This window comes from Aotus nancymaae, unplaced genomic scaffold (genome assembly GCF_030222135.1).
Source record: "Aotus nancymaae isolate 86718 unplaced genomic scaffold, 86718_ANA_hifiasm-v0.15.2.pri h1tg000027l, whole genome shotgun sequence".
Lineage (NCBI taxonomy): Eukaryota > Metazoa > Chordata > Mammalia > Primates > Aotidae > Aotus > Aotus nancymaae.
In genome coordinates this window covers 866995-892962 of record NW_026988440.1, presented here as the reverse complement: position 1 = coordinate 892962, position 25968 = coordinate 866995, and the positions used below count along the sequence as shown (strand labels likewise).

Here is a 25968-nt window from a genome sequence, read left to right as displayed (position 1 = left end):
ATACACCAATAACAGACTTAAAGAGAGCCAAATCAAGAACGAACTGCCATTCACAATTGCTACAAAGAGAATAAAATACCTAGGAATACAACTAACAAGGAACGTAAAGGACCTCTTCAAGGAGAACTGCAAATCATTGCTCAACGAAATAAGAGAGGACACAAACAGATGGAGAAACATTCCATGTTCATGGTTAGGAAGAATCAATATCGTGAAAATGGCCATACTGCCCAAAGTAATTTACAGATTCAACGCTATCCCCATCAAGCTACCAATGACCTTCCTCACAGAACTGGAAAAAACCACCTTAAACTTCATATGGAACCAAAAGAGAGCCCGCATAGCCAAGTCAATTCTAAGCAAAAAGAACAAAGCGGGAGGCATCACACTACCGGACATCAAACTCTACTACAAGGCTACAGTAATCAAAACAGCATGGTACTGGTACCAAAACAGAGATATAGACCAATGGAACAGAGCAGAGGCGTCGGAGGCGACACAACATATCTACAACCACCCGATCTTTGACAAACCTGAAAAAAACAAGCAATGGGGAAAGGATTCCCTGTTCAATAAGTGGTGTTGGGAAAACTGGCTAGCCCTATGCAGAAAGCAGAAACTGGACCCCTTCCTGACACCTTACACTAAAATTGACTCCAGATTGATTAAAGACTTAAACATAAGACCTAACACCATAAAAATCCTAGAAGGAAACCTAGGCAAAACCATTCAGGACAAAGGCGTAGGCAAGGACTTTATGACCAAAACACCAAAAGCATTGGCAACAAAAGCCAAAATAGACAAATGGGACCTAATCAAACTCCACAGCTTCTGCACAGCAAAGAAACAGTCAATAGAGTGAATCGGCAACCAACAGAATGGGAAAAAATTTTTGCAGCCTACCCATCTGACAAAGGGCTGATATCTAGAATTTACAACAAGCTAAAAAAGATTTACAAGAAAAAAACAAACAAGCCCATTCAAAAATGGGCGAAGGATATGAACAGATACTTTACAAAAGAAGACATACATGAGGCCAACAAACATATGAAAAAATGCTCATCATCACTGGTCATTAGAGAAATGCAAATCAAAACTACATTGAGATACCATCTCACACCAGTTAGAATGGCGATCATTAAAAAATCTGGAGAAAACAGATGCTGGAGAGGATGTGGAGAAACAGGAACACTTTTACACTGTTGGTGGGAGTGTAAATTAGTTCAACCACTGTGGAGAACAGTGTGGCGATTCCTCAAGGACCCAGAAATAGAAATTCCATTTGACCCAGCAATCCCATTACTGGGCATATATCCAAAGGATTATAAATTATTCTACTATAAGGACACAAGCACACAAATGTTCATTGCAGCACAGTTTACAATAGCAAAGACCTGGAACCAACCCAAATGCCCGTCGATGATAGACTGGACAGGAAAAATGTGGCACGTATACACCATAGAATATTATGCAGCCATTAAAAACGAGGAGTTCATGTCCTTTGTAGGGACATGGATGAACCTGGAAACCATCATTCTCAGCAAACTGACACAAGAACACAAAATCAAACACCACATGTTCTCATTATAGGTGGGTGTTGAACAAGGAGAACACATGGACACAGGGAGGGGAGCACTATACACGGGGGTCTGTTGGGAGGGAGGGGGGACAGTGGGGGGGTGGGGAGTTGGGCAGGGATAGCATGGGGAGAAATGCCAGATATAGGTGAAGGGGAGGGAGGCAGCAAATCACACTGCAACGTATGCACCTATGCAACAACCTTGCATATTTTTCACATGTACCCCAAAACCTAAAATGCAAAAAAAAAAAAAAAAAAGAATTATCAAGCCTTGGGAGGTGAGAAACCCCTGACTTTGCATCCACGTTAGCCAGAAGTGCAGGTAACCTGGGACCCAATACTTGTGACTTGCATCTGAAGTGAGGACAGTCTTGTGGGATTGAGCCCTTAAACCTGTGGAGTCTGAGGTGAACTCCAGGTAGTTAGGGTCAGAATTGAGTCAAATTCTAGGACTACCAGCTGCTGTTGGAGAATCAGAAAGTTACTTGGGTGGAGGAAAACGCCATCACCATCTTACAGAGAGAAGCCTATGGTAAGAGTAAGCAAGTAAACTTCTACCTTCTTTGGTCCCAGAGGAAAAGATAAACAAAATGTAAGCATTTATTTCATGTTCTAAGTCTGCTAAACACAGGTTGCTACCAGCTGTGCATTGTCCAGACATGGAGTGGCTCTACCTCTAACCTAGAAGTTAGAATTTTCTTTTAGGCCTCTGAGGGGGTCACATAAAAACAATTAAATGTGCCAGGGCACAGTGGCTCATGCCTGTAATCCCAGCACACTGGGAGGCTGAGGTGGGCTGATCACCTGAGATCAGGAGTTCGAGACCAGCCTGACCAACATGGAGAAACCCCGTCTCTACTAAAATTACAATATTAGCCAGGCATGGTGGTTCATGCCTGTAAGCCTAGACACTGGGGAGACTGAGGCAGGAGAATTGCTTGAACCCAGAAGGGAGAGGTTGTGGTGAGCTGAGATCGTGCCATTGCAAGCCAACCTGGGCAACAAGAGTGAAATTTCTTCTCAAAAACAAACAAAAATCATAACAAGTGTTAGAGATTCTCTCCCCAGAAATATTTCCACACACAAGAACATATAAATGTTAATATAAGACATCAGTGTGCGCACAGATCCTCTGAGATCTTACAAAGTTGGGTTTTTAAATCCTAGTAAGAGATAATGCGGAGGAAAGATGTGTGAATAATCATTTCACCATCACACAAGGCCACTCCAATAACCTAGAGTATAAGCTGGGATAGAAAAACGCTTGAGGTAATAACTTATTTTCAAGGGAATGGGTGGAAAGATGCTATTTATTAGTCACTGGTTCATTCAGACACTCTGAGTGCCTATGAGGTACCAGATAAAGTTCTTGTCTTGGATCACTGCTCCAAGAATTAAAATTTGTCATTCTTTTCCCACCCCTCACACTCAGCACTTGAACCCCCTTATTACATCAGAATTCCACATCATCAAAGGAGTCAAACTCTGTAAAATATTTGAAGAGATTTATTCTGAGCCAAATATGAGTGAGTAGCCCATGATACAGCCCTGAACATGTGTTCAGGTAGTTGGGGTGCAGGTTGGTTTTTTACATTTTAGGAAGATATGAGACATCAATCAAATACATTTAAACATACATTGGTTCAGTCCAGAAAGGTGGAACAATTTGAAGCAAGTGGGGGTGGGGGTAGTGTTTCTAGGATATAGGTAGATTTTAAAATGTTCTGATTGGCAATTGATTCAGTTATTATCAATAGAAAGGAATGTCTGGGTTATGATAAGAGGTTTCAGAGTCCAAAATTTTATCATGCAGATGAAGCCTCCATGTGGCAGGCTTCAGAGAGAATAGATTGTAAATGTTTCTGATCAGACTTAAGGTCTGTGTTGATGGTAAATGCTGATCAGCTTTTCCTAAATTCTAAAAGGGAAGAGGGCTTAATGAGGCATGTTCAACACCTGCTTCCCATGACGGCCTGAGCCAGTCTTTCAGGTGAACTTTTGAGTGCCCTGGCTGAGGGTGTCCATTAAGATGGTTGGGAGGGGTGGCTTTGAAGTTCATTTTTGGTTTACAAGGTGTAAATTGTTAAGAGGAGACAGAAACCACCTCGCTCCCTAGAAGAGTGCAACACTCCAGTCACCCCTGCAGTTGATCATGGGCATGAATCTTAGGCTTCACCAGTCAGATGAACACCTGCTGAAGCTGTGTCATTATCTTGGGTAAATAATAGGGATTTTTCCATCTTGCACTGAGAACATTAAGGACACCGACACATGAGGAGTGAGCTTAGAAGCAGAGGTTTAATAGGCAAAAGAAAGACAAAGGGGAACAGCTCTCTGTTGTGAGAGAGAGGGGTGCCTGAAAGGGAATTCCAGCCCAGAATAGGAGTGCTCCAGATTTTATAGGCAGGCTTGAAGAGATGGTGTCTGATTTATGTAGGGCCCACAAGTTGGTTGGACCAGTTGTGACATTTACATAGTGTGTGGGGAAAGGTTGCTCACCCCACCCTAATCATATTACGCTAATGGGCTTTCCATTTGACCGGTGCCATGTTGTCTACTCCTTAATGTACATGTGACTGGTAAAGAGAAGGGAAGATGGAGCCACCATTGGAAACATGCCTAGTCCCAGGTGTCTTATCCTATTGGCACAGCTGCCACATTCACCCGTGAGAGCTCCCAGCTTGCTTGTCTGTGTCTGAAGTTTGATTTTACATGCTGCTTGTTTTTAGAAAAGAAAATGATTAGGGGGCTACTCTTCACTAAAAGGAAAACCTTACTGAGTCTTCCATACCCTCGCTACCTGCCTAAATAATTTCTACTTAATTCCTATATCACTGCCAGACTCTGAGCCAGAATGAGGTGACAGAGAGAGGCTGGAACTATGCAGAGTGTATTTTAGAGAGAATGGCTGAGTGGCAGTAATGATGAACAGTTTCCAGATACAGCAGTGACATCTGTCCTAGCCTCAGGGTCCAGTGTCCAGCACCAGGGTGTCAGAGGTGTGAGCAGTGGCATCTGTACTCAGCAGCAGGGGCAGTTGTTCCCAGGAAGGACTAGATCAAGAGTGGGCTGTGGATTCTGTTCCTGGATGTATAGTTTCCAGCAGGGTTCTGTGGCCTTCCCCACCACAAAATTAGCCCCCAATACCAGATATATTACTTCATGTGTAAATTAGAGAAATTTGTTTTCCATAGTTTGCTCTAAGAAGTGAGTGAGAAATCAGTGTGTGGCCCAGTGTCAGAGAGCAGCATTCAGAGGTGTTCTTTGTGTGAGAGCCACATCCGGAATTGTCTACCTGGCCTCTACCCCATGGTGGAGATATCAACAGGGAATATCACATCTCATAACTGATTATATACATCCTCCCTTTTCTTTCTGAGAGAAAAATCATCTTTTAAACAAGATTTAAAATCCTAATCCACCCACCCACCCTGGGCACTCTCTGATCTCTGATCTCAGTGGTTCCCAATCTGGCTGAGCAACAGGATTGCTGGTGGGGCTTAGAAAATCCTCAGGCCACTCCCCAGAACCCCTGTCTCACAGTATTATGCACAAGACTGAGGAATAATTTATATAACAAGCCCGACAGGTAAGGTTGATGCACAGACATGTGGGATCCTCATGTTCTTGCTGCTCCAAGTGTGATCTGTAGACCAGCAGCAGGAGCTCCAGCCTTGTCATAAATCCAAGGTCTCTTGCTTGATTCCAGACTTCCTGGATCTCAGTACCACGTCCAGGTGATTCCTGTGCACATGGGATGTCCTTGTCTAAGTGTCCTCCAGGCATGGGGTCAGAACTGTGCAGTCTGCTCTGGGTGTGGTCTGATCAGACCCCTTAGAACTGGAGGTCCAGGTTTCATTCCTTGCCCTCATTCTTTTCCACAGTCACTCCCTTGTTGCCCTCATCCAAGCTTGAGGTTTTAAGTATCATTTATATGGTGTGACATCTTAAATCTATTTCTCCAGGCCAGTCCTTTCCCCTAAACTCTGGATTGTCTGTCCAACTGCCACCCTGGCTCCCTCACCTGCATTCCTAGGAGACATCTCCTCCACTGAGTGCCTGGGATGCCCCCTCCTCAGCATGCTCCTGCCAGAGTCCCCCCATCTCCACTGATAGCAGCTCTGCCCTTCTACTTACTCATTTACAACCGTGGGTATCCTTGATTCTTCTTTCTCACACCACAGATACAATCCATTGGCAAATGCTGTGAGTCCATCTTCAAATGCATCCAGAATCCCCTCATGTCCCACTATTTCCACTGCTCACACCCCAGTCAAGGTAACGACATCTCCAGCCTGGAATACTGCACTCGCTTCTTACTGTTTTGCCTTCTGCTTCCCTTGTCCCTCACCTCTCGATTCCATCCTCAGCATAGCAGTCATAGATCCTTTTAAAAGAGACGTCATATAATGTCCTTCTGCTCAAAACTGTCCTCTAACTCCCATCCCACTCAGAGCACAGATCAGATCCAACCCCACTGACCTCAAGCCCACCTGCTGTGGCCGTACCTCTGACCTCATCTAGTTTCTCTCTGTCCAGCCCTCCTGGCCTCTTTGCTCTTCTGGGAACACAGACACCTTCCTGCTCTAGAGCATTTGCCCTGGAGGTTCCCCTGCCTGGAAAGAACTTCCCCAGACATCTTCATGGACACTCACATGTCCCTCAACTCTTTCCTCAAAGATCACCTTTGCAACATGGGGCACACCGACCACACAGCACAACAGCCACCTTCCCTGTCCCCACTCTTCTCACCCTGGATCACTTGCCTCACTGCACTTACCACCTTCTAGCACTTTCTTTCCTTACTCTGGTTATAGTGTATCTATTGTCTGCCTCTTCCCACTGGAACATATGCTACAAAAGGCCGGAGATTTTTCTGATTTTACTTCAGTGATGTTCCCCAGATGCCGAACGATTCAAATGCAGGTGAATGAATGATCACTGTAGAGCACCTCCTATTCCAGACAGGATCTTTATTAGCATAGAGTCAGGCCAAGTGCTGTTTTGTGGCAGCTACAGCACAAGGTGCCCTCACACTGACATCCAGGTTGCCTGTGCTTTTCTCAGCAGTGCTGCTTGTGTCCTCCCTCCCCCACCCTCCTCCCACACCAACCCCCACACACACTGCAGCACACAACCAGGTATCTCTCTTCAGGAAAGAACAATTCTAGACTATGAACCCAATTTTACAATCAAATAAGAATCTAAATTACACTATGTTTTAGATTCATGAATTGGAGCCAGCACCAAGATCACTAGAACCAGGGCAGGGAGAGAGGGCAGGAGAGCAGAGCAGAAGAGGAGCCCTAGAAGGAGGCAGGGAGCTGAATGGGTCTGAAAATTTGTCTCAGAAACACAGAGACTCCCATGTGCAGGGGCTGCCCTGGGTGATGTGTAATTCTCTGTGGTCACAGTTTTGCTGGACAAGTTTCCACTGAAGGGACCAGGACAGTGGAGCAGTTAAGCTGACCCAGCTGAGGACTGACCACAGAATGTCCATGATGGACTCAACAGCAGCTGGACACAGGCCCCGTCCACACTCGGCTCCTCACAGCCTTCTCCATCCCCACCTGCAACAGACTCAGCACAGCGAACATGCGGATTCTGCAAGTTCTCAGGTCTTCATTTCCTCTCTCAAATTTTAGGAATTGACTTATTTAATTAGCCCATCAACCTCAACATATTTGAGAAAACAAATTTATATTCAGATTCTTATTTTCAGTAGGGAAGTAAGAGTTTGCAGCTCAGTGCACCATGAAGGTGAGACAGAGATGGAGACACCCAGCCCCACCTCTCTGGAACAGGAAAGATGACTGGGGAGGGAACACAAGTCAGCGTGGGGACAGGGGTCACGGTGGACACGGGGGTGGGCTGTCTCTCCACCTCCTCACATTATGCAAACAGGGACACAGACATATTCAGATGCCTTTGCAGAACGAGATGCCAGAGGCTCTTGAAGTCACACAGGGGAGGCGTGAAGAAATCCTGCATCTCAGTCACACACAAGGCAGCTGTCTCAGGCTACAGAAAATAGTCATGAACAAATTCAGGACAGTCATGGTACATCACTCTGAACAGCCCACCACACACTGGAAATGTCCCAGTCAAAGAATCCCCATTACCCAGTCCTGTCCCCTCTGCCTCTAACCCTGCCCACTTCAGACCCCCAGGGTCTCACCTTTACAAGCCAGGAGAGACACATCAGAGCCCTGGGCACTGTTGCTGCCTGGGGTGGAACAAAAACAGGACCTGGTCAGAGCCCGCGGGAGATGTGGGCCAGGAGGAATTATGGGTGGGTGAGCGCCTCCACATTCCCAGCCCCACCACTTATACACAGCCTGAGAATAGCTCCCTCTTTTTCCAGCTGTGGGAAGAAAATGTCCTGTGAAGGGACATGGCAGAGGCAGGGCCATGAGAGCTTAGAGGAAACTCCTAGTCTTGGATCCAAGAGAAGTTTCCAGAACTATGACAGACCCAGGACACGATCGGAAAACACAAGGAAAGCAGGTGTGGGTCCTAGACCAACCGCCCTCCTAAGGTTTGTCTTTAGAAGGGACCTTCCTCTGACTTGTGAATGCTGGGATCAGGACCCCATCACCACAATCATCAAAGTGACATCTGTCTTTCATCTGTTTTTCATTGTCACATGTACTTCACAAAAGAAAAAGTGCTGGCACATGGGGCCCCAGGCTGGGTTGGCCCATGTGTGGATGGTCCTTCCCAGTAATGAGGCAGGGAACACTTCTATCTGGGGCTTGAAACCCCAAAAGGGACAAGAAAACCCAGACCTCACTCCTCACCCCTTCTCTACCTGAGCTCTTCATCCTACACATCACAGCAGTGACCACAACTCTGATGATCACAGCTTCCAGGACAGCCAAGCCAGCAACGATGCCCACAATGAAGATGGTGGGCTGGGAATATGGCTCTGGAAAAGGAGGGGAAGGTGAGGGGCCCTGACACCAGGCCTCAGCCCTGACCCTGCTCAAGACTTCAGAAGGGCTCCTGCTTTCCCTGAGAAGAGACATGATACCCCAATTCCCCTCCTTACCCATCCCCCTCCTTACCCCATCTCAGGGTGAGGGGCTCCAGCAGCCCCTCGTGCTGCACATGGCACGTATATCTCTGCTCTTCTCCAGAAGTCACCACCACAGTCACCCACTTCTAGAAGTTTCCATCCCCTGATGGCCTGGTCTCCACAAGCTTGGTTTCCTGGGTGTGGTCCTCCCCATCCCGCTGCCAGGTCAGTGTGATCTCCGCAGGGTAGAAGCCCAGAGCCCAGCACCTCAGGGTGGCCTCATGGTCAGAGATGGGGTGGTGTGTCACGTGTGTCTTTGGGGCGTCTGACAGGAAGTTAGAAAATTCAGGTACTTTGACTCTCTCATGAGACATCCCAGTAGCACCCATGTGACCATCCTGAGAATGGACAGGACTCCTGGCGTGTCAGAACTCAGATACCAGCCTGGACCCAGACACCTGGGATAATCTCCTATTCCGTGGAAAGTTCTAGTCTCTGAGGCAGGAACAGCGACTTCTGCTCCTGACCTGAATGGAGGCTGAGGAACTCAGAGAAGCCGGAATCAGACTTTCCAACACATTGAGTGTGAGGCAGAGAACAAGGCCTGAGAGAAAAAGTCACGGTGCCCAAGGCGGCTGCAGGGGTCAAAGTGGACCCCTGATCGGTATTCCAGGGACTGTCTTCCCCTCCGTTCCCTCAGAGACATCATCCCTTAATTGTCCTAGAGAGCAGAGGGGGCCCTGAGGAAACACAAGAAAACTTATGCCATTTTCCATTCAATAGAGAGCGATATTCTACCGCTGATCCCATTTCCCTCCCCTCCTCGCGGGAGGCCATCCCGCGAGATCTACAGGAGATGGGGAAGGCTCCCCACTGCTCGGGTACCTGCGCGCTGCAGCGTCTCCTTCCCGTTCTCCAGGTGTCTGCGGAGCCACTCCACGCACTCGCCCTCCAGGTAAGCTCTCGATCGCTCAGCCACGTTGGCTGCCTCCCACTTGCTCTGGGTGCTCTGAGCTGCCGTGTCCGCGGCGGTCCAGGAGCACAGGTCCTTGTCCATGGAGATGTAATCCTCGCCATCGTAGGCGAACTGGAGATACCCGCGTAGGAAGCCCCCGTCGGGCCCCACAACGCAGCCAAACATCCCCTGGAGGGTGTGAGACCCTGGCCTGGTCCCCGAGGTCAGCGCCGCCCACCGAGCAGCACCTCCCCGCCCGGACCAACCCGCGGGCATTTTGGCCTAAACTGAAAATGAAACTCGGTAAAGGCGCCTGGGGCTCTCCCCGGTGGAGGGTCTGGGCAGGTCCCGCAGCCTCGGGGTGGACCTCCACCCGGAGACTCGGGGGGACCCGGGCTGTCCGTGGGGGATGGGGAGGGGTCGTGACCTGCGCTTCGGGCCGGGGTCACTCACCGGCCTCGCTCTGGTTGTAGTAGCCGAGCAGGGTCCGCAGGCTCACTCGGAAAGTCTGTGCCTTGGCCATGGCTCTCCGTGTCTCCCGGTCCCAATACTCCGGCCCCTCCTGCTCCACCCACGGCGCCCGCGGCTCCATCCTCGGACTCGCGGCGTCGCTGTCGAACCCCACGAACTGCGTGTCGTCCACGTAGTCCACGGCGATGAAACGGGGCTCCCCGCTGCCGGGCCGGGACATGGCGGTGCCGAAATACCTCATGGAGTGGGAGCCTGGGGACAAGGAGAGGCTGAGACCCGCCCGACCCGCCTCCCGGCGCGGCTTCCCGGGTCCTGCGCCCCCGCCGGGCGGGCCCCTCGCTCCTCTCCGCAGAAGCCATTCCCTCTTGACCCTGCACTCACCCGCCCTGGTCTCGGTCAGGGCCAGGGTCCCCGAGAGCAGCAGGAGGTGGGTTCGAGGCGCCATGACCCCAGTCTCGGTGTCTGAGGAAGAATCTGAGTCCCAGTGGGTACGTGGGGACTTTAGAATCCGGACCTCGATGACGCTGATTGTCTTCTCTAGAAACCCGACATCCAATGGGAATGGGAACTGGGGTCGCCTGGTGAGTATCCTGGAAGAAGGACCCAACACAGGTTGGGAGAAGTGGTGAAACACAGGGAAGTGAGGAATCCACAAAGCTGCTCCCCAGTGCAGACGCGGCCCTTGGAACCTGACACCCTGAGACCCATGCCCAGGACCCGGAACTTTGTCCTAATCCCTCACAAGCCTCTTTGTCACACTGCCTGCATGAGTCCTGGCCAAGGATCTGTCTGCGGAAACCAGGGAGAGACAGAGACGCCAAGGCTGCGCCCAGCCCCTTCCCCTTCACTTCTCGTCCTGGAATCCCCGTCCCTGAACTGGACTCCCTGCCTCACACTCCTTACCTCTCCCCTCGGACTCTTGTACAAGGAAACTCACCACGGGGAACTTGATGCCAGAGAGTAAGCTCGCCGTGGGAATGGAGGTGTAGAGACAGGGGTTTTCTCTCTAAACCTGGTGAAGTTTTGTCTGAAGGCACCAGACAGAGATTCTCATAGAGACCAGTTTCCTTTTTGTTTATTAATACAGTAGGTAGCACAATACTGGTAATCCCTGAATGATTAGAATACCAATCTGTAAAAGATCTGTGTCAAAACAGCATTACAATTAAACTCTCAAAGGTCCTAAGTTTTACTTTCCCAGACTATGGATCTCTGACTCTGGATTGTTACATTTAAAATTACCTTCATTCCCTTGCTGGAGATTCCCCACGTGAGTCCAGAACATCTCCTGAAGACAAAGAAGCAGTGGTCTGTTTGGGGAGGAGGGGCAAAGGAGGGACGGGGGGAGGGGGCTGGGGAGGTCGGGGAGGGATAACATGGGGAGAAATGCCAGATGTAGGTGACGGGAGATGGATACAGCAAACCACATTGCCATTTGTGTACCTATGCAACAATCTTGCATGAGCTGCACGTGTACCCCAGAACCTAAAGTACAAAAAAAAAAAAAGAAAAAGAAAAAGAAAAAGAATCAGCAGCAGCACGGTTTGTTTCTGTATATTGCAACCGGGAGCCTGTAGTCAGCACCGCAAAGTTGTCAGTGCTCCATGCAGTCCCAATGCTCTTCACCAACACTAGAGCGCTGCCTGTTTTTGTGAACGATGCACATCCAAGCAGTGTACACACTTTATTTGGACACTTAGTATTTTTGTAACCCTTTTTTTTTTTTTTTTAATCTTAAGGAGGCTATTAGTTCTTAGGCAATCCTCCTAGGCTCTTCCACTGCTTTAGTATTCTTTTCTCTCTCCTTTTCCTCACCTCCTGCTTCTCCAGCCCTTCTCTCTGCCCCTGTCATCCCTCACATCCTCCTCTTCCCTTAGTCCCTGCCACCCCATCACTCCTGAATTGTGGCATTAACACCGTCGCTCACTTCCTGCCCTTGTCTGTTCTCCCCGCAGTGCTCAGTCCTTCTGCTAATGTGATTCAGGTCGTGTCATTTCTTCCCTTACAATGGTTGGATTCTGGTCTACCACTTTGCTATTTGTTTTCAATTTGTCTCATGTCTCACAGTTTCCATTCCTCCTTTGCTACTTTCTTATGTGTCAAGGAAACATTTTTTTGGTTATGGTTTTAATGCTCCCAGTGGCTTTTAGCTGTATTTCTTTACACTAATTTTTTATTGTTCTAAGAATGGAAACTCGATTCCTTGAGTTTTCACAGTGAAGTTGAGGTAATGTTAAACTACATCCAGCAAAATAAAGGACACTTCAAATGGTATAGTGTCATTTAACCTATCATTATGCTATTATTGTTGTATATATTACATCAATATACATTATATACTCAGTGATACAGTGTAACAGTTTTCATTTTAGAAAAGCAGTCATACGTCTTCAGGAAATTAAGAAACCGAGTGTGTATGTGATATATGTATGTGCATCATTTATGTTGTTAATTGTTCCTTTCTGTGTATCTGGGTCACCATCTGGAATCATTTCCCTTCAGCCTGAAGAAATTCCTTTCAAATTATATGTAGTACAGAATGCCTAGGAAATGAATTTTATGGTTTTGATTATCTAAAAATGTCTTTATTTTTTGACTTCTTCCCTGGCCCCCCTTTTATTATTTATTTATTTATTTTTGCTTATTAGGGCATTTACATATAAAAAAAATTCACCAGTTTTAGCTGTGCTTTTTGGTGAATATTGGTAATTATTTGTAGTCGTGTAACTACCACACTGCCCAGTAGAGAAACACCACATGCAAAGAACCCCCTGCTAGGCACCTCCACTGTTTTAGCGTCCTTTCCCCTGCTCCTTTCCCTCACCTCCTGCTTCCCCAGCCCTTCTTTCTGCCCCCTCATCCCTCACACCCTTCTGTCTCCTTAGTTCCCACCACCCAGTCACTCCAGAATTGTGGCCTGTAAAGAACAGTTTCTTTTCCCTAAAAACTTTCTTTCTGTCCCTTTCTATTCAATCCTTGCTTCCCACTCTAACTCCTTCCCTTCACTCTACCACTGCTCTGCTTTCTGTCACTGCAAAAGTGAAATTTCTAGAATATGTGATGTAGTCCTTTGGTCTCCACTTAGTATAACAATGTTTGAGATGATGCCATTCATTCATTTTTGTTGCTGAGAGGCTGCTGAGTATTGCTGGAATCGCAGTTTATTCATTGGTTTCTCTATTCTCCAGTTGACAGACATGGCGATTACTCCAGTTAGTGTTTGTTATTAATGAAACCGCTATAAATAACTGCTTACAAGTGTAACTTTACATTTTTAATTCTTTTGGATAAATAGATATTTGTGGGATTGCTGGGTCATGTGGTAATGGATGGGTAGCTGTATAAGAAATTGCCAAACCGCTTTACAAATTGGCTGCAACATTTTTTGCATCCCCACCAGCAATATCAGACATTTCTATTTTTTCCATATTCTTGCCAGTATTTAGACTTACCATATGTCTTTTTAACTTTACCTATTCCAGGTGATGTGTGGTGGTTTCTCATTGTGGTTTCAACTTTCACTTCTTTGATGACTAGTATTGTTTGCTATCTTTTCATGTTCATCTAAGTGACTTATTACACATATTTTATGAACTATTTTGCAAATTCAGGGATTAATTCCAGAGACTTTTTCAGAATTTCCTAGTGTTTTCTACATATGCAATTAAGTTGGTGACAAAGAAAGACATTTATTTCTTTCTTTCCTATCCATTGATATTTTTCCTTTAAAAAATTATGCTTACTTGGTAGAGTTGAGGTCTCACCATCAGGCTGGTCTCAGACTCCTGAACTCAAGTGATTCTCCCACCTCAGCCTCCAGAAATATAGTGATTACAGGCATGAGCCATCATGCCCGGTTCTTCTATTGGTCTTTTATTTCATTTTCTTGCCATATTGCACTGGTTGGGATGCCTGCTAGGTGTTTAAGCAAGAATGATGAGAGCTCACATGTTTGTTTACAAGAAACTTAAACAAATTTACAAGAAAAAAACAGCCCCATTAAAAAGTGGGCAAAGGATATGAACAGACACTTCTCAGAAGAAGACATTTATGTGGCCAAGACACATATGGAAAAAAAGCTCCACATCACTGATTGTTACAGACATACAAAACAAACCACAATGAGATACCGTCTCTCACCTGTCAGCATGGCAACTATTAAAAAGTCAAGAAACGATAGATGCTGGCAAGTCTACAGAGAAACAGGAACACTTACAGTGTTGGTGGGAATATAAACTAGTTCTGTTGTGGAAGAATTTCACCTGACAAGAAACCTAAACGTCATTCAGAGGGTGGAGGAACACAGTTTATTGCACCGGCGGACCCAGACGGGTTCACACCCAAAGGTCTGGCCCTGGCCTGGAACAGCACACAGCTTTTATAGGTTGGGTGCAGGGGAGTAGCTGAAGGTTTTAGGCAATGTGGCAGTTTCTCAAGGGACTTCCTAGTTAGCAAGCGGGAAGTGAGCGTACAGAAGCAGATAGTGGTGGTTAGTCGGGCAATCAGGAGATTTTTCACAAACTTTCCACTTCATTCCCCCTTTGATGCTCTTTTGTGAACTATATGGAGCATCACCTTTATATTTCAGTTGAGTTTAGTGGCAGCTGGGCTGTTGTTTTCTTGACTACCTCGATGAAGTGCTGGAGTGTGCTGACTAGGCAGGGGCCGTAGGTGAGGGCCAGGAAAAGCATTAGTACAGGCCCTAAGAAAGGCAGGACCCATTGAGTCCAAGTTCCAAGTCCTGGGGAGCCCCAGAGGCTTTCTGGCTCAGCACGTAACCTTTGAATGTGATCCCTCAATTCCTTGACCTTTCCAGTGACAATTCCTGACTGATTAACATAGTAACAGCATTCTTTCTGCAAGAAGAGGCAGGTACCCCCTTTTTCAGCTGCAAGTCCAAGGTCCTATGGTTTTGCAGAACCATGGCTGCTAAGGAACTGGTTTTGCAAGGACATTAGTGAGTTGGCCACCCTTTTCATGTCCTCATTGGGTTCCTGGGACAGTTTATGAAAGAAGTGGGCTGAAGTGCTGATGCCTCCTATTCCGGTGCCTATCCCGGCTGCTATCCCAGTTCCTACCAGGAGGGGAAGCAATACAGCCTGTTTGGACCTGTAGTGGGGATTTAGAGCCATCTCAATTTCTTGGTCTGTGGCAACTGAGGTTTCTGGGATTAAGAATGCTCAGATACATACTCCGGTCCGATTTCTGTCTCAACAAGTATATGCCTGTCTGCCACATAGGAAGAAGATACCCGGGGTTGGGGGGGACACACTGGAAGAGGTTAACAGTAGCAGTGCAAAGGAGGTTTGAGAGGTTGTTGACTGGCAAGTTCCCTCCGGGACTTTGGACATAGGTGAGGTTGGTTTTGACCTTTATGAGTACATTCTCAGCTACTTGTCCTAGCAGAGCAATTTGGCTGGCTTCTGTCCAGGAGAGATTCCAACCATCAGGGACTGGAGTAGCCACAAATATTCCCTGTTGGATGGGGAGACACAACCAGCAAGGGTTAGTGAGATTAGTCTCCCCTTGTATTTACTGATAAGTTGTATTTAAAATTCGAGTCAATTGGGCATCAGTTTCTAAGACTGTGTAAGCCTTCTGATTGCTGAGAGATTTATGCTTCTATAGGGCTCAGGTGTAGCCCTGGATAGTTTGATAAGTTCATTCTTAACCTCTTGGATTTGTTTTGTTCATGCCTGGTCTTGAACTCCCGAGCCATCTAACATCCCGTAACAGGTGTAACAGGTCCAGCAGTGGTCCTGACCCCACCTGTGGTATCCCACGATTGGGCAATCAGATTTTCCCATTTTTCCTATCCAATTGGTTTTCGAGTCCAGGCCTGTGCAGAGCTTATGGCTGCCTCGCGGATAGTAGGTGGCCTTCATATAGGAGTAGGGGTAGAAAATGCCTTTGATTTTGCATGTTTCCAGGCATGATGGGTGCGAGTGAACTAGGATCCTGCAGGGAAGGGGAGGGGAAGGAGCAAGGCTGACAGCAGAGGCATCCATGTAGGATGGGTGCAGATAGGATGGTTATTTAGAACATCCTCCCTTACTAAGTTTGTCGTGAAGGCCATCATGACCAAAACAGAAAGTAACATTCTACACTAGGCATGGGCAAGGAATGTCCTTCAAGGGATAGCAACAATGACAGCACAATAGCAGAACAGTAAGCACTGCCAGAATAGCACCAAGTACTAAAATTTCAGTCCACATCTACTTATTCAGTGAAGACTCCTCAAGCTTCGGCCGTGCATTGACTAGTCAGCTTCTGGTTGTGTGACTAGAGCAGGGCTTGACAAGTCCTCAGGACTCGGCTCGCTGGAGTGTGATTTTCATAGGGCACTGGGGGTCTAGATGTTCAGTCCACAGGTCTGGCAACGTGTCCGGGTGGCCCCTTTTGGCTCTGGAATGGTGAAGCCAAGGAACGATTCCTGTAACTTTGAGAGCAGTTGGAGTGACAAGGATTACACTACGGGGCCCTGTTCAGACAGGTTGGAGGGGTTCCTTTTTCCAGTCCTTTACCCAGTCTTGGTCCCCAGGTTGGAAGGGATGCACTGGATTGGCTAGGGAGGTGGGTGCTCTCTCCATTACAAACCGGTTGACCTGGGACAGTATTTTCCCCAATGCCTGTAACTGAGATGATACGTCTATTTCTCCTAGCTGTCTGAGGTCTCCCCGTACTTTGCTGACTAAGGGTGGGGGGCTCCTGAAGAGAATCTTGAAGGGTGAGTAGCTGGTGGGTCCTGGTGTGCACCATGACCGTAGCAGGGCTGGGGGAGCATGTCTACCCAGGAAGCCTGCGTCTCTTGGTAGAGCTTTGCCAGCGTAAACTTTAGGATTCAATTTATGTGCTCCACTTTCCCTGAACTTTGTGGCCTGCAGGCTGTATGAAGTTTCCACTTGATCTTGAGTGCACTGGTGAGGGTTTGGATGATGTCTGCCACGAACGCTGGCCCATCGTCACTGTGTAAGTTGAGTGGAAACCCATACCGGGGAACAATTTCACGGAGTATGATTTTCGCTACTTCTCGGGCCCTTTCAGTCTTTGTCAGGAGTGCCTCTGCCCAACCTGTGTATGTGCATACAAGGACCAGTAGGTCTTTGTACCCTTTACCAGGCTAGATTTCAGTGAAGTCCACCTCTATGTCTTCAAAGGGGTAGTCCCCACCCATTGCACCCCTGGAATGGGTTTCAGTCGCTGCATGGGGTTGTTCTTAGCACAGCTTAGGCACTGGTTGCTCACTGCAGCACAAAGTTTACGGAGCGTGCAATGTAGTAATATCTGTTGAGTAGGGTTCCCAGGGCAGTCTTTCTTAGGTGGGTGAGACTGTGACACTGAGTAACTACAGTGTGAGCCAGGTTTTTGGGCACCACAGGTCTGTTGTCAGGGAGTAGCCACCATCCCTCTGTGCTCTGTTTTGTCCCCTCCTGTTGCACACATTGATTTTCCTTCTTGGAGTACCCTGGGTTTCCTAAATCCTCGAGGAGCCAAGGGGTGACTGTGAATAAATGGGCGGGGGTTTGTGCTGGATCTTCCTGCCTTGCATCTGCTTTAACTTCTTGGTTGGCTGGCCAGTTTCCTGTGGAGATGAGACCCGTTCCTCTTTGGTGGCCCTTACAATGTATAACAGCTACATCTTTGGGCTTCCAAACTGCTTCTAGCAATTTGAGGACTTCTTCCTTGTTTTTGATTTCCTTTCACCCTGCTGTCAGCCATCCTCTTTCCTTGTATATTGTCCCGTGTATGTGAACGGTTGCAAAAGTGTACTTGGCATCAGTGTAGACATTTGCCACTTTATTTTCTGCATGACACAGGCCTGGATAAGGGCATATAATTCCGCCCATTGCACTGACCAGCCTTTGGGCAAGGAAGCCACCTCGATCACTTCGGTGGTGGTGGTGACTGCATATCCCACATACCTTTCCCCATTTTGGACGTAATTGCTCCCATGAGTGAACAGGTTCAAATCTCCTTTTGAGATTGGAGAGTCTCTGAAGTCTGGAAGACTAGCAAAAACTTCATCCACCATTTCCTCACAGTCGTGGTCCAGAGCTCCTTCTTCCGTAGGCAGGAATGTGACCAGCTTGAGGCCATGCATGGTTTCAATGGTGACCCACGGGTTCTCCCATAGCAGTCCTTGGTAGTGGGTTAGGCTATCTTGCTCCCCTCATTTACACTTCCTTTATATACATAGAACTGTTTAAAGATAAGAAAAAGATTTTTCTTGTGGAACTTATAACCTGCATAGATATACTACATATCTGTGCCATAAAATAAGGACATTTTATAGAGGATACATGGTTGCAAGATTTGTATATTTATAGGTATTGGGTACATTATTAACTGAAAGTAGACTATGAGATGTTAAAAATGCATTAAGCTCTGAAGGAAATTGAGACACGGAAAAAGTTCAAAAGATCGACATATCTTGACAATGGTTTCTTGTTGTTGTTTTCTTGTTTATTCGTTTTGTTTTGTTGTTGTTTTTGAGGTGGAGTCTCACTCTGTCGCCCAGTCTGGAGTGCAATGGTGTGATCTCGGCTCACTGCAACCTCCCCCTCCTGGGTTAAAGTGATTCTCCTGCCTCAGCCTCCTAAGTAGTTGGGATTAAAGATATGGTGTGGGCCACCATGCCCAGCTAATTTTTATATTTTTAATAGGGACAGGGTTTTACCATTTTGGCCAGGCTGATCTCAAACTCCTGACCTCATGGCCTGCCCTCCTCAGCCTCCCAAAGTGCTGGGATTACAGGCATGAACCACCCTGTAATCTGGCATCTGGCCAGAGATGGTTTATTGAAGGAAAAAAAAAAAAAAAAAAACCTAGCCAGTCTTGAGTTTATTATTCTACAGTTTCAGAACTGTTGTGAATACAAATGTAATCAAAGAACAGTCCTTCCCAGAGAGAGAGGTTATCCCTAAGTTCAAGGCAAGGAAAATGCAGCTGTGAACAATCAAAATCACTGACCTCATCCTCATAAAGCTTGTATTTGAGAGAGAGAAAGACTACAAGCAATTAAAATAAATACATTTGGCCGGGTGCCGTGGCTCACACCTGTAACCCCAGCGTTTGGGAGGCCAAGGGGGTGGATCACCTGAGGCCAGGAGTTCGAGACCAGCCTGACCAACATGGTGAAACCCTGTCTTTAAAAAATAAATAAATACATTTGTAGCTGGGCACCATGGCTCATACATGCAATTTCAGCACTTTGGGAGGCTGGATGAAGCAGAAGGACCCCTTGAGGCCAGCAGTTTGAGACCAGACTGGGAAACATAGCAAGACTCCATTTGTACCAAAAAGAAATAAAAAGTTAGCAGAATGTGGGGGCACACACCTGTAGTCCCCAGCTATTTGGGAGGCTGAGGTGGGAGGATCACTTGAGCCCAGGAGTTTGAGGCTACACTGAGCCAAGATTGCCCCACTGCATTCCAGCCTGGGTGACAGAGCACAACCCAGTTTCTCAAGATAAGTAAGTAGATAATTCTTAAATGTTAGTAAAAGGGTTGTGAACACTTTTTTGTGAACACATGTTGTCAAGTCTCATGCATCTTTCCTGGACAGAAGTTATACACCTGGCTATTGTTGTTACATGAAGTGGGCAGTGCAAGGCGGGTTCTGGTAAGAGTGAGAAGAATGAGGAGAACGAGGAGATTGGAAGAGAGCCCTGGAGATGAGCTTCCAGGCAGGGGAGCAGCTGTGCAGAGGCTCTGAGATGTGGACACCTGGTTGTGCTGGATGAACGATGCCATGGAGGGCCTTAGCCTGGCCCCATTGCATAGACACATGGGTAAACTGAGGCTGTCACTGGGGAGGGCCTTGTCAATGAGAGGGATTTTTTCCATAACTTGTTTTGAAAAGATTCTTCAAAACATTCCAAAGGTATTACAGGGGAAATTTTCCTCCCTCCCCAGACCCCAGGTCCTCTGCCAGAAATAAGCACTTTACCAAGTCTCATGCATCCTTCATCCTTCCTGGAAAGAAGTTATGCGCGTGTTATTTTTGTTACATGAAGAAGGAGCACTGACAAGAAAGAAGGAGTAGAAGAAAATGTTTTCTTTTCAGTTTTCTGGAGTGTTGCCATGAAAGGCTGGAGAGAGGAGTTGCAGGGAGGAGACAGATGGCACAAGGCTCCAGAGCTTTCCCCTTCTCTCACCGTTGTGAGCAGCCTTGTTGCTCAGAGGCTCCTTCACCCGCACTGATGCTCAGCCTCGGGTCAGCCATCTCTGCCTGACTTACAGCCCACTCCTTTCTTCTGCTCAGAGAATCTGAGAGCAGCGCGGCGGCGCCCCCGTGTGGCCACGAGGCTAAACGATGGCCCTCAGCTCCCAACTCGCCTGCTCAGTCAAGACCTCCCCTGGGTCTTTCTGGGCTCCCGGCAGCAGGACAGGGGTCTGAACACAGGAGGGCGCGCCTATTCTATGTCAGGATTGGGATTAGACGTGTATGTGTGGTTCTATTCCATTGATTTATAACTATTTTATGCCAACATCACAGTACTTTTTATTTCTAGGAGTTGATAGTAAATCTTCAAATTACCCCATATCCATCCTCCAAATTTCTTTTTCTTTTTAAATTATTGCAGCTATTGGAAGTTATTTGTATTCCCATAGAAATGGTAGATTCAGCTTGCCAATTTCTTTAAATATTTCTTTTAAAGTTCACCAGCGTTTTAATTGATATGGTGCTTAATTTAATAGCTCAGTCTTGGAGGATTAATAACACTGGTTATTTCTCTGTTTATTTCAATCTTCTTTATTTTCTGTCGGGGGTGCCATGTAGATCTCAGTGTACAAATCATACACATTATTTAAAAATTGATGCCTGAACCTGGTATTACTTTAATCATTGTTTTATGAGTGTATTTTAAAAATTTTCATCATTCTGATTTTACATTACTTGTAGATACTTTACTTTTATATAGGATATAAAATTGCTAAACTGCCTATGATTACAGAACAAACTGTTAAATATATTAAGTGAAGAAGAAACTATAAATAATCTTCAGAAAAATTTGAAAAAACCAACACATAAAACTTAAGTATGAAAATAAAATAATAAAAATTAAATCTCAATGGATTTTTGCAGGTAAAAATAATTTAACACAAACACACCTAGTAGAGTACAAGAAGTTGTAAAACATTCACTTTAGGGAGAAAAGGATATCCCAGATAGCAGGTATGAGATGAAAGAAAAAAAAACAAGCAAAAAATAAAGGTAAATGGTTGGTTAAATATATATTGAGGTTTAAAAGGATAGTGTATTTGCTGAGAATCTATAAAGATAGTTAATTGAAATATAAATTATTTTCTCTTTTTCCAAGTCTAATGCTGGATTTCTTTTCTTCATATTCTGATTAAAATTTCAAGGTAAAGTTTTCACTTATAATGTGTCCTATTCTGGTTTTGTGCATTTCAGTATCATGTATATAAAAATATTCTGCCATCTTTCTATGGTATCTTTCCAAGTTATTGTTGAATTGTTCAGCACATCAGTTTCTCCAACCCCCTATGTAATGAATGTACAAATTCAATTGTACATTTTTACTAGTGGGCAGTTTTCCACAATATGAATGCCTTTCATGCCGTTGCTGGGACCCACCAGTGTGTCTTTCAGAACCACGGACAGATCTACATGTTCTGGGATGTAGGGAGTAGAGTGCTCTCTCAACTGGATGCAGGGATACCAGGGAGGAAAGTTTAAGATAAACTCTAATAGCTATGAGTTGTGATTTTAAGCATTATAAGCATAGTCTTAAATTCTGCATTCTTTTCATCTTCTCTCCTTACCCAATACTTCATTAGCTCTGTATTTTATAATCACTGTCATAAGAGAACCTGTTGGGACAGGGGAGGCAGCTTTAGATCAGTCTTGCTACAATCATACAGTAGGGTAAAGCAGTAGATACAGCGTAAAATGTTGGGTACCAGCCCCAACCCCATACTTAAGTGCCCTTAGTCCCAGCAGTGACAAGGGATTGAGAAAAGGAAATAAAGACAGAGACACAAGAGTAGAATTTAGAGCATGGATCCAGAGAACCAATGCAAGCATGGGAAATGCATTGGCCCTGAGCTCTGGGCTCCAAACATTTTTATCATGTGCTTAATTTCATTGATCTTATAGGCATGGAAGGAGAGGTTAAAGGAGTAGGTAAGATAGCCGGGTGGAGAGCACTTGAGATCCTTCTAAGACATGCTAAACTAGTGCTCTGAGCATTTAACAGCACTTGACATACTTCTAAGCCAGGCTAAACTAGTACTCTGAGTTTATCACCAATTGTTATCAGGGTAGGGCTCCATCAGAAGTATAGAAGATGAAGAGCCAAAGGGTCTGACCGCACCCAATGTATCAAGGGGCTTTTATCTCCAGCACTGAGGATCTAGAGCAATTAAATATCATACCATATTCCAAGAACCTAGGCAGAGCCTGAGGTGTTCCTTGATCTCTGCCCTGCAAGGCTTTTCTCCTCCTTGCCAGCTCCCATCTGCTAAGACCCTCTTGGATCCTCTTGGATGAGCAGAGGTAGCCTCCTTTCTTAGAGGTCTTTGCATAAGCCCTCTTCACGAGGCCCTCATGCAATCTCCATGTTGAGAAGGTATTCATGGGACCAGAGCAGTGTTCCTTGCTCTGCAACATCCCAAGGTGTTCCCTGGTGTTACTAAGCTCTCGGATGGTCTTTACCTTAGGCTTCCTGTTGCCGCTTGATTTCTAATTAACTCCACCAATAATATAGTTTAGTTTGGTGTATAAAGTTCAGTGTACTCTGAGCCAAGCAAGCTTATAATTATTTAGATCGAATTACCATAGGTCTCCCCGGGCCATCTGGACCCACATAAAATGGCATGGAAGTGAATTCTGGCCTCATATATTCAAAATTATGGAACATTGGGCAAGTAACTTAACATCTCTGTACCTAATTTTCTTGAATAAGTTACAGTTTATGGGTTTTGTTTCTTTATTGTGGATAATAACATCTTTCTCCTATGGTTGTGATAAATATTGAACAAAATAACCCATGTAGGTACTAAAGCCAGTGCCTGAAATACAGCAAGAATCTTTTAAACACAGCCGTTATTACTATGGTTGTTATTATTTTCCACAGAATACATTCAGGATGTTTAAATTTTATAGGCTCCCATATAGGTTTTCTGAGGACGTGTTGAATCAGCAGTTCTTTTGTAAGATTTGTTGATATTGTAACAATTCTCTAATCACAGCCCAGCTACAATTTTACAGAAGTTCTTATCTGAAGGTTTACCTTATCTGTAGGTTTCCTACATGTGAGATTATTAGTCTTGGTTGAAGGCATCTTCTGGAATCATGGTAATACTCTGGGTGTATGTACCAAGTGCAGGGCAGTTAAGAAATGTTTGTTTGCTTTTTTGCCACTGTGGTTTCATTAATCAAATGCCTTATGTGATACATTCTTCCTAATAAGTATTTTTAAAAGCCTCTGAAAAGAAAGAGCACTTGCTTCCAACCATCCTCTCAGTCAAGAGGGAATAACCTTGTCAGCAGAACAGACACAAATCAGTTCATAAAAAGCTCAGTCTTCAAGTTTTCAGACCAATTCTGAAAACAAGAAGAGTGTTAGACATACCATGTAACATATATGTTACATGCAGAAGCTGGCAATTTACCTTTATAGTTTACAGTTCCCTTAGAATGTTTTACACTTTTGGCTACATTACTAAACACAAGAATGTTTTCAGCTCAATCTACCTGAGCTACGTGGAGATTTGATAACTAAACGGAAAGTGAATGAAGATAAATTCCTTACTTATCTTGTGCAGATGACACTTTCTAGTTAGCAAGTGGTAGATGCAGGACTATTGGATTGGAATACAAGGATAGTTTCAGGGATAGAGAAATTAACAGGCAGAGAAGAAATCTCTGAGACTAGGAAAGACTAAGTGTAGCTGTGCCTAGATGATCTGAGTTCCAAATGTAGTTGTTGATATTAAATTATATACAGCAGCAATGGAATTGTCAGAAAGTGTGTCCACCTAGTCAGACAGATCATTACTTTAACCACTGATGCTGTGAGAAATCAGAAAACTCTGGGATGACTATGAGGATATGTGTGTAAAGATGTCTGTAGAGTGGGTGACAAATAAAGGAAACCACCTAAATATTTACCCCAGGGGAACAGGTGCATATACTATAGAATAGCAATAAAATGATGCATTAAACCTTTTTTTCTATGAAATTCAAAAATGTTTGTGATATAATAGAAATAAAAATATCAAATGTTAGGACACTGTGAATACAATAATGTAATTTTTAAAAGGCTAAAATGAGCAGTAAGATGAAATAAAAGTCATCTAGGTTAAAAAGGAAGAGGTAAAGCTACCTCAATTGCAGATGATTAAATCTATATATAGAAATACAAAAAAATTCACCAAAAACGAGTTTAGCAACTACTAAACTACTAATACTAAATGAGTTTAGCACATTGATAGAATGCAAAATAAAAATACAAAATTAAGTGTTTCTGTAGAGTATCAATTCATTAATAAAAATGTTATTAAAAAATCCAATTTACAACAGCATTAAAAAGAATAAAATGGAATGAAATTGAGGGTCCAGCAATACTCTTCACTTTTACGCTTAATTGGCTTTTGAAAATGGTGCTAATATAATTCAGTGGGGGAAGAAATCATCTTTCCATCAAATGATGCTGAGATAATAGGCTATTCATATGCAAAAGAATAAAGCTGGATCCCTACTTCACACCACATATAAAGATTACCTCAAAGTGTATCAGAGACCTAAATATGAGACTTAACACTAGAAAACTCTTAGAAGAAAACATAGGCATAAATCCTTATGACTTTGGATTAGGTAAAAATATCTGATCTTAAGTGATACCAAAGGCACAAGCAATAAAAGGAAATAAAAGAAATTGAACATCATAAAAATTTAAAGTGTGTGTGTCTAAGGACACCACCAAGAAAGTGAAAAGCAACTCATTGAAAGGGAGAATAGTGCAGCAAATCACACTGCCATGAATGCACCTATGCAACAACTTTGCATGTTTTTCACATGTACCCCAAAACCTAAAATGCAATTAAAAAAAAAAAAAAGAAAAGAAAGGGAGAATAGTTTTGCAAATCTTACATCTGGTAAGAAAAGGAATTGTATCTAGAATATAGAAAGAATGATTGTAGCTCAATATAATATTAGTAATTATAAAATAATAATTAATAAAATTATAATAAAAAGACAAATAATACACAAAAGACCTATAAGCATGTAGAAACACTTTCAATATCATCAACCATCAGAGAAATATACATCAACCCGAAACTGAGTTACTATTTCCCACCCATTAGAATGGCTATAATTGAAAAGATAATAATTAGTATTTATGAGAATGTGGAGATACTAGAATGCTCACATTTTGCTGATGGGAATTTAAGTGACATAGTTCCTTTAGAAAGCAGGCCAGCTTAATGTTCAACATTAAGTTATTATATGATCCAGCAATCCCCTCCCATGTATACAGTATACCGAAGAGAAATGAAAATACAAATTCACATAAAACCTATACACCATGTTTATAGCAGGATTATCAGTAATAATCCAAAATGAAGACCAAAATGTCACTAACTAATATAAACAAATTGTGGTACATTCATACAGTGAAATACAGTTAAGCAATAAAAAGATGTGAAGTTCTGATACAAGCTACAACCCACACAAACTTTGAAAATGTTATGATAAGTGAAATAAGACAGACACAAAAGGCCACATATTGTATAAGTTTATTACGTAAAATGTTCAGAAAAGGTAAATCTGTAGCACTAAAACCTAGGCTGGTAACTTCTTAGGGTTAGGGATTTGGATGTGGATTTTTCTGCTGGGCTGGGAGGAGATGAAAGTGATCTGTGATTGTGGTAATGGAGGCGCAACTGTGAATATTCGGAAAACCACTGAATTGTG

General features: G+C 44.7%; 1 long non-coding RNA gene and 1 pseudogene across 1 annotated transcript in view; one reads left to right on the top strand and one right to left on the bottom strand.

Moving 5' to 3' along the window:
* Positions 1-6711: 6711 nt before the first annotated feature.
* Positions 6712-10529, bottom strand: LOC135276613 (class I histocompatibility antigen, Gogo-C*0203 alpha chain-like; annotated as a pseudogene).
* LOC135276615 (uncharacterized) overlaps positions 9444-25968 on the top strand; it is a 100523-nt gene continuing 83998 nt past the window's right edge. Inside the window, exon 1 of the long non-coding RNA XR_010344158.1 lies at positions 9444-9552. This is a non-coding gene — a long non-coding RNA (uncharacterized LOC135276615). The remainder of the gene's footprint in view (positions 9553-25968) is intronic.